Source organism: Tinamus guttatus, unplaced genomic scaffold (assembly GCF_059628265.1).
Source record: "Tinamus guttatus ecotype Peru unplaced genomic scaffold, ASM5962826v1 Tinamus_guttatus_pri_ptg000702l, whole genome shotgun sequence".
Classification (NCBI taxonomy): Eukaryota; Metazoa; Chordata; class Aves; order Tinamiformes; family Tinamidae; genus Tinamus; species Tinamus guttatus.
Genome location: NW_028289236.1, coordinates 1113327 through 1125952, shown reverse-complemented (window position 1 = coordinate 1125952; position 12626 = coordinate 1113327).

Below are 12626 nucleotides of genomic sequence, written 5' to 3'. Positions count from 1 at the left end.
TGCAGCAGAGAGGTGGCTTCACCCCTCCTGCCCGCCCCAGCGCCCCAGCCTTTGGCACGACTCTGCAGAGAACAGCAGTTCAGTGTAACTAATTTCAAGCAACCCTGAGAGTTTGCAGTTTATGTATTTCTAGCTCATTAAGCCTTCTCCTAGCGACAGTGCTTAAAAAGCCCGCTGACGTTTCACTACCCCCCCTTCCCTTTGCTGTTTGGCTCTTCAAAATTAAAAGATAAGCTTTGTAAATCTCCCCGTGAAGAAGGAACTGTCACTTTAGCTTTAGAAGAAAAGCCAGCAAAGAAACAAAATTCTTCTTTTAGCAGCAGAGAAAAATCCATTATTAAAGGCTTAGAGACAAAGGCTCTCAACACAATTAAAGGCAAACCTAAGCCTTTGAAAGCAGAGGGCATGACACTGGAATACACACAAGAGGTAGAGATGAAAGCCCACATTGTACCATTGTCGAAAAAAAAAAGTTTAAAAAAAAATTCAATGGATGCATTTGCCTAAACCAAACTAGATGAGAAGCTTCCTGGAGAAGGCTGGAGTCTTCCCATGTATTTGCACAATGCAGAAAGCCGCTGGGCTCAGCCTTAATTAGGATCCCGGCGCATTGCTGGAATAACTTGGGGAGAGACAGGGTCACAACATTCATTATCAGAAAGAAAACAGGGCTCCGATATTTTCGGTGGGAAATTTTCCACCTGGGAAACCTAATCTTTCTTTCTAGCCTGTTGAGCTGGAGCAAAAAATGTTTTGATTTGGGGTTGTCAGGGCATCGTTTCACAGGAGTGCTCTCTGCAGAGGCTGTGCTGCACTCTGGCTATGCAGGTGGCTCTCAGCCCAGCAGTGACCCAGAAAGATGAAGTCACCTCCAGAAAGCACCAAACAGAGGTTGGAACTGCTCTCATAGGGTCTAAACCAACAGCATCAAATCCAAGCAAAATCCATGTCTACAATGCATTTATGAGAATGCTTTATTCCTGGCAGGTAATAAGAGTGACCCTTGTAGTCAAACCCTCTACCTCCAACCAGCGGTGCTATTAAACACTCATCATGAGATGCTCCCAACCAGTGTGTGACCTCAAAGCTTCCTCACCTTTGTTCATGGAAGTCTACACAGGCCAGGGAGGCCAGCATCATCCAGTGAAGTGTTGTCATCTGCCTGTCACAGCTCAGAGCCAAGAACCATCCCAGCAGTGAGGGGTGAAGAAGCCAGTCTCCAGCCCTCTCCCTGCTCCGCTCATATGGACAGCTGAGGCAGCTGGGCTTCTTCTCCACGTATCAGGGGTGCCAGGACAGCAGAGCTGCTGGGACCGAGACTGGTCACGCCAAGCTCAGAGAAATTGGGTAGCTGCTTTCTTTCTTTTCCCTGCCCAAGTCTGCAGTTTTCTGCCTCTGCATGGTTTTGCCACCCATCCTCTGCTCCTGTGACAACCCCAGAGGGTTTCCCAATTATCAACTAATAGCAAAAAGGAAAAGGACTAATAGAAAAAAGTCAATGCAATTCACTTAAGGCATCAAGCAGCTTCCCACCGATGATGACTGCTGTTCTAGGCATCTATCAGATAGATATGAACCAGTTGACTGAGAGGTGAAGGATTATCTTGTCACTTGTCCTTCAGGCTTAGTTTTTTTTCTCATTTTGTCATTGGTAAATCTGGAGTCTTTTTCCTTAAGGATACCTGTCCATTGTTAACAACCAAAGAATGAACGAGGTATCGCCTGCAAGCCATCCATTTCTGTGGATATGAAAGCAGGTCTTCCAAGAGACAAGCTGATTTACTGTCCTCAACTCTGAAAATAAAAGCAGGGTCCATGGAAGGTTTTAGCTTCTTATTTTGTACGTTTTCCATTTGTTGCTTTTGTCACCAAGGAGACTGAATTCCTACAGTCACTTCTTTAGACATTTGCCAGAACATAAATCCAAGCCTCTCTGCCAATGGCTGTCACGGCATAATTACATAAACTATATGCTGTGCTTGTGAGTTATAGCTTTGCTCACTGTATGTGTGATCTGCCAGGCTGTTATGTCAGCACAACGGGTAAACAGTCTCCTTCGTGTTTGCACTAACTAATATTGTTAAAGATTAAATTCCTTCTAGGATGGTGTTTAGGACTTGCCTTGAATCCAAAGTTTCCTGCAGCACGTTATTCATAACTGGATAGAAATGTCTAAGTCCTGTGTAAAACGTGCCAATATGCTGTAAAAGGAAAATAAATGGGCAACAAGGTTTTTGGTAGCTAAGCCACAACATCATAAAATACTGCTATAACCAGGCTGTAGAGAGGAGCGTTTCTGTCCTTGATGGGGGAAGGGGGAACAGCTCTCTCCACACAGTAATCCTCCTCGAGTTTTTTTTCTTCCCTCTCAAGACTAGTCCTAAGAGTGAGATCAGTTTTCACAGCATTAAGCAGCAGCACCATTTGATGGTGCTAATGGGAAATCTGTGCCTGGAACCTCTAACAAAACACGCACTCTGTGAGTTTATATCGAGTCCCTCAGGACACAGACTGTCTCACTCTGTTTGCACCATGCCCATCACACCGGCTTCCATCTCCATAGCAATCCATAGAAGCAAATACGTTAGTGGGAATGCAGATGCAGAGCTCCTACTCGCTGCAGCGCTGCGGTCTGCACAGGCCAGCATGCACTGCTGGGCTGAGGCAACGCAGGAGACACCTGGGTCAACGGCCACAGGTCAAAGACAGCAGGAGGGCTTTACAGCTGTGAAATCTCAATGGAAGGTGAACCCACGTCAGGTCACTTATATAAATGGTTACCTAATGATGTGTCTTCTCGTATCTCCATCACAGGGAACTGATATGCAGAAGAGACAGCTCCGGTAACACGGAGAGGAAGATGCTGTCAGGAAAATTTCAGAATCCTCCATACTGAAGAAGCAAACGTGCTGTCTCTCTGAGCTGCCTCAAGCTGGCCCAAAGTGGGGTCCACCAGGAAACCAGACAGGGAGCATTCATGCTGTTCAACAGGCAGACCCCTCCGTTTGCTCTTACTGTCTTTAGGTTTGAACTGTTATCCTTTCAAAATACAGTCTAAACACATCTGGTTTTCAGGCCTGATTTCTACATTAGCCCCCACACTGTCCCTTTCTGGAATTACCAATGCAAATGTTTCTTGAAGCAACAGCTGCTTTACATGATCCTATTTTCAAGTCGTCATCTCAACGGATCCTTCCTCCCCCTTTCCAAATCTAGCTGTGTTACTGCTCCATCTGGTCCTCCTGTGCTTGGAGAAGGGCCAGTACCTCCTAGGAAAAAAAAAAATCTCTCTTCAGTTTGGGATTGTTGTGATAAGGGAAGCAGGCATCCACATTTCCAATTTTGGACAACCTTAGGAGATTTTGAACAACTCTCAGGCTGAGCTTTCTACTTCCCTGTGAAGCAGGTATCCATGATGGTGAAACTTGGATGAGATATGTGGAATCATCTTCTTAACTGCACGTTGTGTCTGAATATCTCTTTTTCCCCACTCAGGCTAGTCTAAGGTACAGCAGGGGGTTTGACAAGTTTAGTAGGTGGCAGTGTATGAAAACGGTTCTGTGGGGGGTTTAACCTGCTTGCTGATTTCAGACATCCTTTTCCTCCTCTCCTTCTCCAAAATGAAAATTGAAGGACGCTCCCTTCTGAAAATGCTGGTGAAAGTATGGGCACGTCCTGCAATATTCCTCCATGATCTTTCTGTTGTTCCTGTTCCTGCATCTTGGAGTATGTGGACGCTTACTATTCACTGTGTGTCCTGGATATTACTGGTGCTGGGAGGATCAGCAAGGGTTAGCAGTTTAAGTTGCAGAGCTGTCAGACCAGATGAATACCCTGGAAAAGATCAGGAAGCCTGATCCAGCATGAAGTAAAAGCTCTTGGGCACTTCCAATTCTTGGTGGTACATTTGAGGAAAGTCCCTTTGTTTTCAGGACAATAGTTTGCCGGTCTCCAAGGATCTTGGCTTGGGGTCCTTTCTTGCATGTCTTACAGCTCAGGAAGGGAAAAAAAAAGAAAAAAAAAAAAAAACGAATTCAGGAAAGTGACAGCACCGACCATCCCCAGCAGAGGAAAGGGTGGGCTCACACTCTCCTAAATACAAGCTTTAGCAGGGTAACAAGGCAGGCCTGAGGTTCTCACAAGGGGGCTTTTCCCCATTTGTATCAGCTGTCTCTTCTCAGAGATCAAAGAAAAGGAAACCTTTACAGAGGGGAGGGAAAAAGCTATCAGAACTTGGTAGCCAGGAGTTTTAAAAGCCCTTGGGGGCTCTGAACTCATCATGCCTTTCACTGCAGTGCTTGAAGATCAATGCCAGCCCAGGCCGCGAAGCAGGTTGCAGAGGTCTGCATGGGTCATGGCCAAGAGCTCGGATCATCTCTCCTGTGGCAGCGTTTCGGCCATGGCTCCCTCGGGCAGGCTGCTTTCTCCTCATCCAGCTCCTGTTTCAACAGGGTAAGCAGCATGTACAGTGAAGAGACTCACAGTGACTAGGGTTGACACTGCAGTGTTGTCTTCCTCCTTGGCTTGTCTCCTGTTGTAAAAACCTACCCCCGCACTGCTATTCCTTGGCACCAGAAGTCAGCTCCTGCACTTAGGCCTGTCCTCCAAAGCTTTCCTCACTCTTTAAAGCCATCTATGCTCAGCTCTGCTGTCCAGACACTGCCAGCATCTCTGACACCAGTCACATCCCCATTGCTGTCCTGCACCACCAGCCCTTCCATAAAGCCTTTCCTCAGAAAGGCTAAAGCTGGGTTAGGATTAGGATATCCCCAGTGAAGGTCCAAACTGCTGTGTTCTGTTCAACTAGATTGGAACAGAATTACTATACAGGGGAAGAAAGAGAAATAAAAAGCAGTCAGGAAAGCTCTCTGGTTCACTGGAAAGCACAGCATTAAGCCTAGGTACTTTGAAGATCAGCATATCCAGAAAAGGTTCATCTTGTCATTAAAAATACACAGTGATATAAGTTACTCTTTAAAAAAAAAATTAAGTCCCCTCCCACACACAGACACATCATGTGCACAGATAATGGTTATAACCATGGCCTCATATCCCCTAGGTATCAGCAGTCCTGATTAGAGATGGGAAGAGCAGCTCAGGCATTCACAGAGCTCCAGGTCTTTAATCCATGAACAAATTACCCTTTAAATAAGTTCACCTGGCTTTGCTCTTCCAGGCTCTGGATAGACCTAGAACTAGGATGCAGAAGGAAGTTCAAAACTATTAACCTATCAGGAAGGCTTAGCAGTCTGGAAAAAAATCCTGAGAGAAATCCTGAAAGAAAGTCAACAGTCAAGAAGCCACAGCTTGGGAGAGAGCTGTCATATTGCTGCAGGTTCCTCGCCATGGATAAGCTCTTCTCTGCAAAATCCCCTAGATCGTTCCCCATCCTTCCCTCACCTTTGGAGCATGCACGTTAGCAGGAGTGTGCAAGACAAGTCTCTGCTCTCCTGTGCAAGCCACCTTCCTAAGGAATGGAATTCACCTGAATTTCCAAGAGCTGGACAACAAAACTGCTGAACTGTCTCTGAGAAATAATTCAAGGAGTTTTCTTGGCTTGCTCCCTGAATTAAACTGTCAAGTAAATGCAGTCTGTCTGCAGGGAAGATTTTAGAGGAGGAAAAGGAGAGAGGGATTTCGGATCTGCAGTGAGTCTGGTTACATGAGGCAGATGAAAGCAAACTCACTGGCAAGAGAAATTAAACTCCTTGTGCAACAAAACAAGAGAGATACACTAACCCTTTCTAAAACATCTCAGGAAAGAGGAATGGAGTTTAGACAGCTGGAGTATAAATAGCTGGGTGAGACAGGAAAGGTAATCATTTAAAAATCAGAGTGTGCAAGGAGAAAATCCATGGGTCTGGATGCTAAAACACACATGCAGTTCTTTATAGCAGATCCAAAGCCTGCTGGAGTGAATGAATAGGCTCGTATTCACTTTGACAAGTCTTGGATCAGAGATTAAGTTAACAGCCCTCTGCACCACTGATAATTGTTCATGAAGAGTCAATGAAAATTAATTATACACTAGGAAGCTTTAGTTACGCTGCCTTCCTCCAAGAGAGGGAGAAGAAAAGCATCTGCCCAAGCATCTCTGCAAATCCTACCTTGTCAAGCAGCACAACCAGTTTAAAGACAGACATAACATCTGAAACAACAGATCCCCATGCTCTGCAAAGCTTAACCCCTCACTTAAAGCCCCAAAAAAAAGTGCTAATTTTGCCTGCTCACTCATTAGTGTGTGAAAGTCCTGCTCCAGCATACCCCACCGCTTCCTTTCTCTTCCCATCGCCGGGTTAAGACCTTACCCCCATGCCAAGCGTGAAAGCCATTGAGATGGACAAACTGGCCACCAGTTTGCACCAGAACACCCCTCATCTATGAGGGTGGTGAGACTAAAGAAGGCACAGTACAGGTGGAGGGAGATCTCAATAATAGAACAGTGATTACTTCAAGAAATCCTGCTCACAAAACCCAGCCACATCAGTTCAGAAAAGAGTTGTTTTGATATAAAGAACCAGGAGAAGAGAAAGGCAGGCCCTGGCTAAAGAATAGACCTACTTCCCTCATGACCTGAGCACATCACAGTCTTGAAAGTGTTTTCACAGTCTTTAAAGGTGTTACGCTGAAAAGCCACCTTGGGCACTGGAGGCACTACATGAGTTTGCTGGAGCGGGGGCAGTTTGGGAGACACAGTCACTCAAGGAGCTGCATGGCCAGGAGGAGATTGCAGGAGAAGTCCGAGACAAGGATGCTTCAACCAGCTCAATGACTTCTTTGACCATCCCCCAAGACATGTGGTCCTACTCAGTGTTGGAAACCAGAGTTGGATACCGGGGTTGCTTGTCAGAAGCCCAGCCATGTTACCAAATCCTGGAGCTCTGCCTCCTTTTTAAGTGCACCCCACCCCACCCAGCACATGTGCTAAATCCATCTGAACCGAGCTGTACTCCACATGAAACACTTTTGTCCATAGTTAATACGCACAGTGCTCCACTAAAGCTCACTCAGCATCGTCTCCATGGATAAGCAGCCACAAAGTCACACAGGCTACAATGCTCCACCTGCTTTACGAACCACTCTGAACAGTTATTTCTAAGGACTTGTGAGTTGGCCTATTTTATTTCCTCATTAACCTTATTACTTTATAATCTCAACAGCTGCGTGACCTGATTTTCTTATTTTGTCATCAGCAGCCACTGCTGATGCAGACATCCTGGAGTGCCTGCTATGTTTCCAGCAGGCTCACTCTTTTGCTGGGCAGCTCAGCAGATCACAGGCTTGCCTATTCACAATCATTTGGTTAAAACAAACAAACAAACAAACAAAAACAAAGCTTACCATGGACCCAGGTGTCACCTAGTGGCTTTCAAGGATGGATAACGCTGCTTGTGCACAGACGACTGCAGTCTGAGACTCTGGAGGTGACTCAGCTGTTTCTCCATTTCAGCCTCAGAAGCTACATAACCAATCTTTGTTTCTGTTAAACTCTCTTCTTTCATTAGTTTGTCCTTCTTGACTGACATCTTCTCTCAACAAGGTCCTTCATTTACCCAATCACTTTGATCTCCCTCCTTGTGATCTCCCTCAAAGGTATTTATTTACCCAGATGTTCCCTCCAAGGAGAGGGAGGGACTTTCATCAGTGTCCGTTCCTCTCCCAAGGCACTCGCTGCGCATGGTCCCAGCCCTCGCGGATGCTGTGGGATGAAGGGGTTGTTTGCCTGAAGCAAACAGCAGGCAGCACATTTCAGGTTTCCTTCCCCTCGTCCCATCGCAGATTGAACCCGGAGCAAGCTCTGCCAGGAGGCCCCCTGGGGTCAGTCAACCTGTCCCATACGCAGACTCCCACATATGCATCCTGCATACGTCCCACATGCATCTCCCACAGCAAGGCGGCTCTGCCTCTCGTAAGGAGCAGTGACAAGTCCTGTTCATGGCCTTGCTGGGCCTAGAGCAGCTTTAGAAGGTCAATATAATTTCTTCTTTAGAAGAAATGCATGTAATATGTAGGTATATTTCTACACCTACCCTTTGCTAAGAAGGTTGTGCTTGTCTCACATTCATGGCTAGTCCCTACACAAGCTAAGGCCACGGTCCAATTTTAACATATCAGCCCTTAGATCACGTGTATCTCCTGAGTCACAGCTATGAAATTCCTGCAGTTCACCCCAAAACACATACACGCAATACAATTCTCTAAAAGTCAGTTTAGCCAACATATAATCTCTACTCTGCAGCCATTCAAGCCACTTGAGGAAATTCGACCCCAAACGTTACACACAGGAACCTGAAAGCAGCAACATTAACCAGGGCTGACCTTGCTGGCTGCCTTATGCCGCTCAGCTGTACAAGGCAGAGATCTCCTTTCCTTTGAACCATCTCTTTACATTATTTCTGCTCCGTATGAAGTATGACTCACTGATGGATTAGCCTGGATCTGTCCCGCAGCAAGGCAATGTGGCAGAGAAACAAAGGCCAGTGCAGTTGTGTGGGGACAGGCCCCAGCCCATGGAGCAGGAAAGTAAATCCTTTGTCTCCACAGGACTCGGGTAATCTCATCTGGATTGCATTGAGCTTGCAGCAGGCCATGCCCAGAAAGGCTGACAAGCCGGAGCAAGCTTGGAGCTGATTAACAACAAACAACAGGGGTCTGGAGGACGTGATTTATGGGGAGGGATTCAAGTTGTTCAATAAGGCTTGCTCAGCCAAGTTATGATTAAAGGAGATAAGCGTCTGGAAATACCTGTGGGATAAAGATCGGATGACCTACCATTGTGGGACCGCCCGGAGGTTAAACAGGGGTCTAGCCTGCCCGAGAGCCTGGAGGTAATGAAATATGCTGTGTACCAGGCTCATTCCGCTTGAACACACCACATATTGCAGCTGTGCCCAAAAAAAAAGTCCGCAATTCAAGGGGCAAAGCAATATGGCCAAGATGGGGACAGTCAAGGAGCAATCACAGGTACGGCCTTCCCACAGGATGCAGGGTACTCCACTAGAGTGGAAACAGGGCATCTACTTGGCAACTGGCAAGTCTGGGACAGACACATCTGGGTCCACAGGCTCCGGGGCCTCCTGTCCCCTTCTTCTTGCATGGTGTCCCCCAGCCATAGATCAGCACTGCCCACTCTGAGCCATGAGTGTCAGCGAGGCTTGAGAGCACCAAAGAGAGAGCTAACACTGCACAGGGCTCCCTCTCCCCAGAAACCAATTCAATTTGCCGAGTGATTCAGCAACGTATTGATTTAACTATCTGCAGACAAATGACCTCTCTCTGGGCCACGCATTTTAGTGGAGGGCCGCAGCCTTCTGCATTAATATTTTACTAGATTTACTGTGTAGTCACTTCACCTCAGCAGCGGGAGGGAGGTGAGGGCAGGGATGGGAAGGGGGAGAAAAGGCCAGGAAGCAGAGCGCATCCTGGGAAGTTCAGGTTTTCTAGAAGCAGATACTGAAATAAAGGCTTTTGGTTGAATGGGGTGCCACTTTCTCCTGGCCTGCAGTTTACATTTGCTCAGCATCATTCCAAAAAAGACCCAGCTTGGCTGGGCATCTCCAGTCTTTGCACACTTCCAAAGGGACATTTCAGCTCCAGTGTGCTCCCCGGAAATGAGCATCCTACAGAAGGATCCAAATCCCTCTGTTACTTCCAAGACTCACTTTTTTTTTTCTTTTTCTTTCTTTTTTTTTTTTTTTTTTTTTTTTGCATTTTTGCTGCCAGTGACATTAACACTACTAGGATAACAGTGATCTAAGTCACTGTGACATCTCCTAATCAGGCCCTTTCCTACAGCCAAGGGACATCCAATCAAGGGGGACTACACTGAACCGAGACGGGCCCAAGATAGACATCTCACCTGGTTTTATCCAGCAGTGCAAGAATGTCACTGTGGTGGTCTCCAGCTAGACCTGCTGAGCTTTGCTCCTCTGATTCATGCTTGTTCTGAGCAGGCACCATTCAGACTCCTTTGATTCCCATTAACAATGGATTCCTACAACAACAATGACAATAACAAAGAGTTTAGTAGAGAATAAAGAGATGAACATATTCAGCAGGGAGAAAAAAATCCTTTAGTTTAAAAGCTGAACCACACTGTTACTCACCAGAAGGTGGTAACAAAGCAGGAACAGCTTCATATGCTGCTCAACAACAGCTCAAGAACTAGTTTCCCATGACATGAAGTGAGCTTTGCATCCTGGACCCCTTCATCTCCATCACGTGCAGTTGACGTAAACTCCATCATGCTGGAAGGCACGTAAGCTCTCACCCCTGGCATCATGCCAAAGCTGGTTGCAACTCCCTTGACCCTGGCGCCAGTCATACACCATTGCTGGTCAACTCAAGACAAGGCAGAGGTGTCTCTGCATAGCTGCATGGGATGCAAGGTGAGCACTTTCAAGGAGGCTACCAAAGAACATGGGCTTCACTCCTGTTTTCCAAGACATTACTCATTTTTTGCTATACACATGTAAGGAGCACACAAATTGTGAGCTAAGTCTAAAGCTGATGCCATTCAGCACAGCCCCAGAGGAATCCATGCTTATTTACACCAGCTGAGATAAGGAGTTCTCTGAAGTGAAGATATTTCATCACCGTGTGGCCGCTATGACAGTTAAAAATGCAGTTTTTAACCACAAGGGATCATCTGTATCCCAAAATCAAACCTAATGCATTACTCCTTGCATTAAAAAACAATTGCTTTTTGCTAGGAGCCTTCAGACACTATGATGAAGCCTTGTTTTGCTTTTTGGGAGTCTATAACCAGAAAAGCAGAAGAAAAGGAATGAGTGTGTTCTGCAAAGAAGCAAGCATTGATGGGGCAGAGGGCAGATGTGATATATCAACCTGAACTCCCAGTTCGGCTCTGCTTGTTTCTCTGTATAATCCCACATACACCATTAAACAAAATTACTCCTCCTAGGAGGGCATTTTTCAACATTTAAGAGGAAAACATATTTGTTTTTTAGACTGTTCCTTCCACTAGGTTTCCACCCCCATCAGGTCAAACTCCTCTCATCTCCTCTGCACAATGGAAATTATCCCAAGCAGCCTTTCTTTTTCCACAAGCATGAGTCTACCATCAAACAGATGCAACCAAGACCTTCCCGACCATCCTGAAAACTCTTTTTTCTAGCCATCTATAGAGACCAGCTACTGCCACATTTCCTGCAGACCTAGTCTTCAAGCAAAGAGCTCCAAATATAAGACTTGGATGGATAAATAAAACTAAAGCTCTACGGCTATATGGGCTCAAGTTATCTTAAGAGATAATGAGCTTGCTCCCAAGTCTCTACTTTGCATTGAACTAAACGTGGTTCCTTGCATTCAGCACAAACCTAGGCTATCCGGCCCCTTTAGGAACAACACTACCTAGAAGGTCCTGACCTGCTGAACACTGAAATATTGGCAGCCTCTCAAAACTGCGGGAATAGTTGCAGTTCTTCATCTAAAGCCATTATGTCCTTGAGCATCATTACAACGTATTCTGGGAATGAAGTACAAGGCCAGACACCTACTCTGGGCCTGGGGAAAATCCCTTCTCTATTCCCTACTGTGTAGCAAACCTTTTTCTTTTTCTTTTCTCTTTTCTTTAAAGAAAACATTAATAAGTAGAAACAAAACCTGAAATAGCACCACAAAGATGATCCCTTTCTCCTAGGAACAACGCAGACAGGTTGGAGGCTTTGCTAACCATTTTTGCCGTGGTCAAGACTGCTGATGAAGAATCTCTCTCGCCTGACCAACATCCCATCAAATGGAAAAAATATTTTCATCACAATGTTTCTCCTGTGTATACAACACTAGGAAGGCTGCAATTACACAGAGATTTCCTGGGAAAGAGGCAATCAGTATAAGAGAAATACTGCACTGAAAAAGGAACAGGAGTTTAAGAGGAGTCTTTCAGACTGAACTGGCAGAGATAGCTAAGATGCAAGAGCTACTGAATTTGCCCTTAGGCTCCAGTATGTGAGTCATTTGCTTTTTCTGTCTTCCTCTAAATGTCCTTCTTTACCTTTTAATGTAGTTTCCCTTTCTCTGCATCGCTGTAAGATGAAGTGGCAGATATTGTTAAAAGACACCAAGAAGTGGTTGTCAGATCCCCAGTCAAGTGCCTGTAATGGCAGCTTTCTCCTGTGTCCGGGCCTGGCACTGGAGGGGCGATGGAGAGTGGTGATGGGGGGTCTCTGCCGCTACTTTAGTTGGCTCAGCCAAGAACGGGAGGAATGCAGGAGAACCCTTTGAATCTGCTCTGTGGAGCAGATGACTCTTCCTCTGGCTCTGACTGAAAGTGCTGTGTAAAAACACAAGCTGAGCCCCTACCCATGGCTTCACCTTTTGAAGAAATGAATAGCAGAAACATACTACTTTTTTTTTTCCCTTCCCCACAAAGTGTCGTAGAAAAGAAATCAGACAGGAAAGTGAGACACAGCAGTAGCATAACAAGAGCACAGGGACTGATTAAAGACCTAAATCCCAAATCCTGTGCAAAGATTCAACAACCACGTGCATTCTTCTCCCTAGGACTGTCTGCTCTTAAAAACTCTCTGCTTCAGCTGGGGCAACTTTTATCTAAAGTCTCTGAGGGTCATGGCATATGTAAAATAGAGGAAAGGAAATGCCCC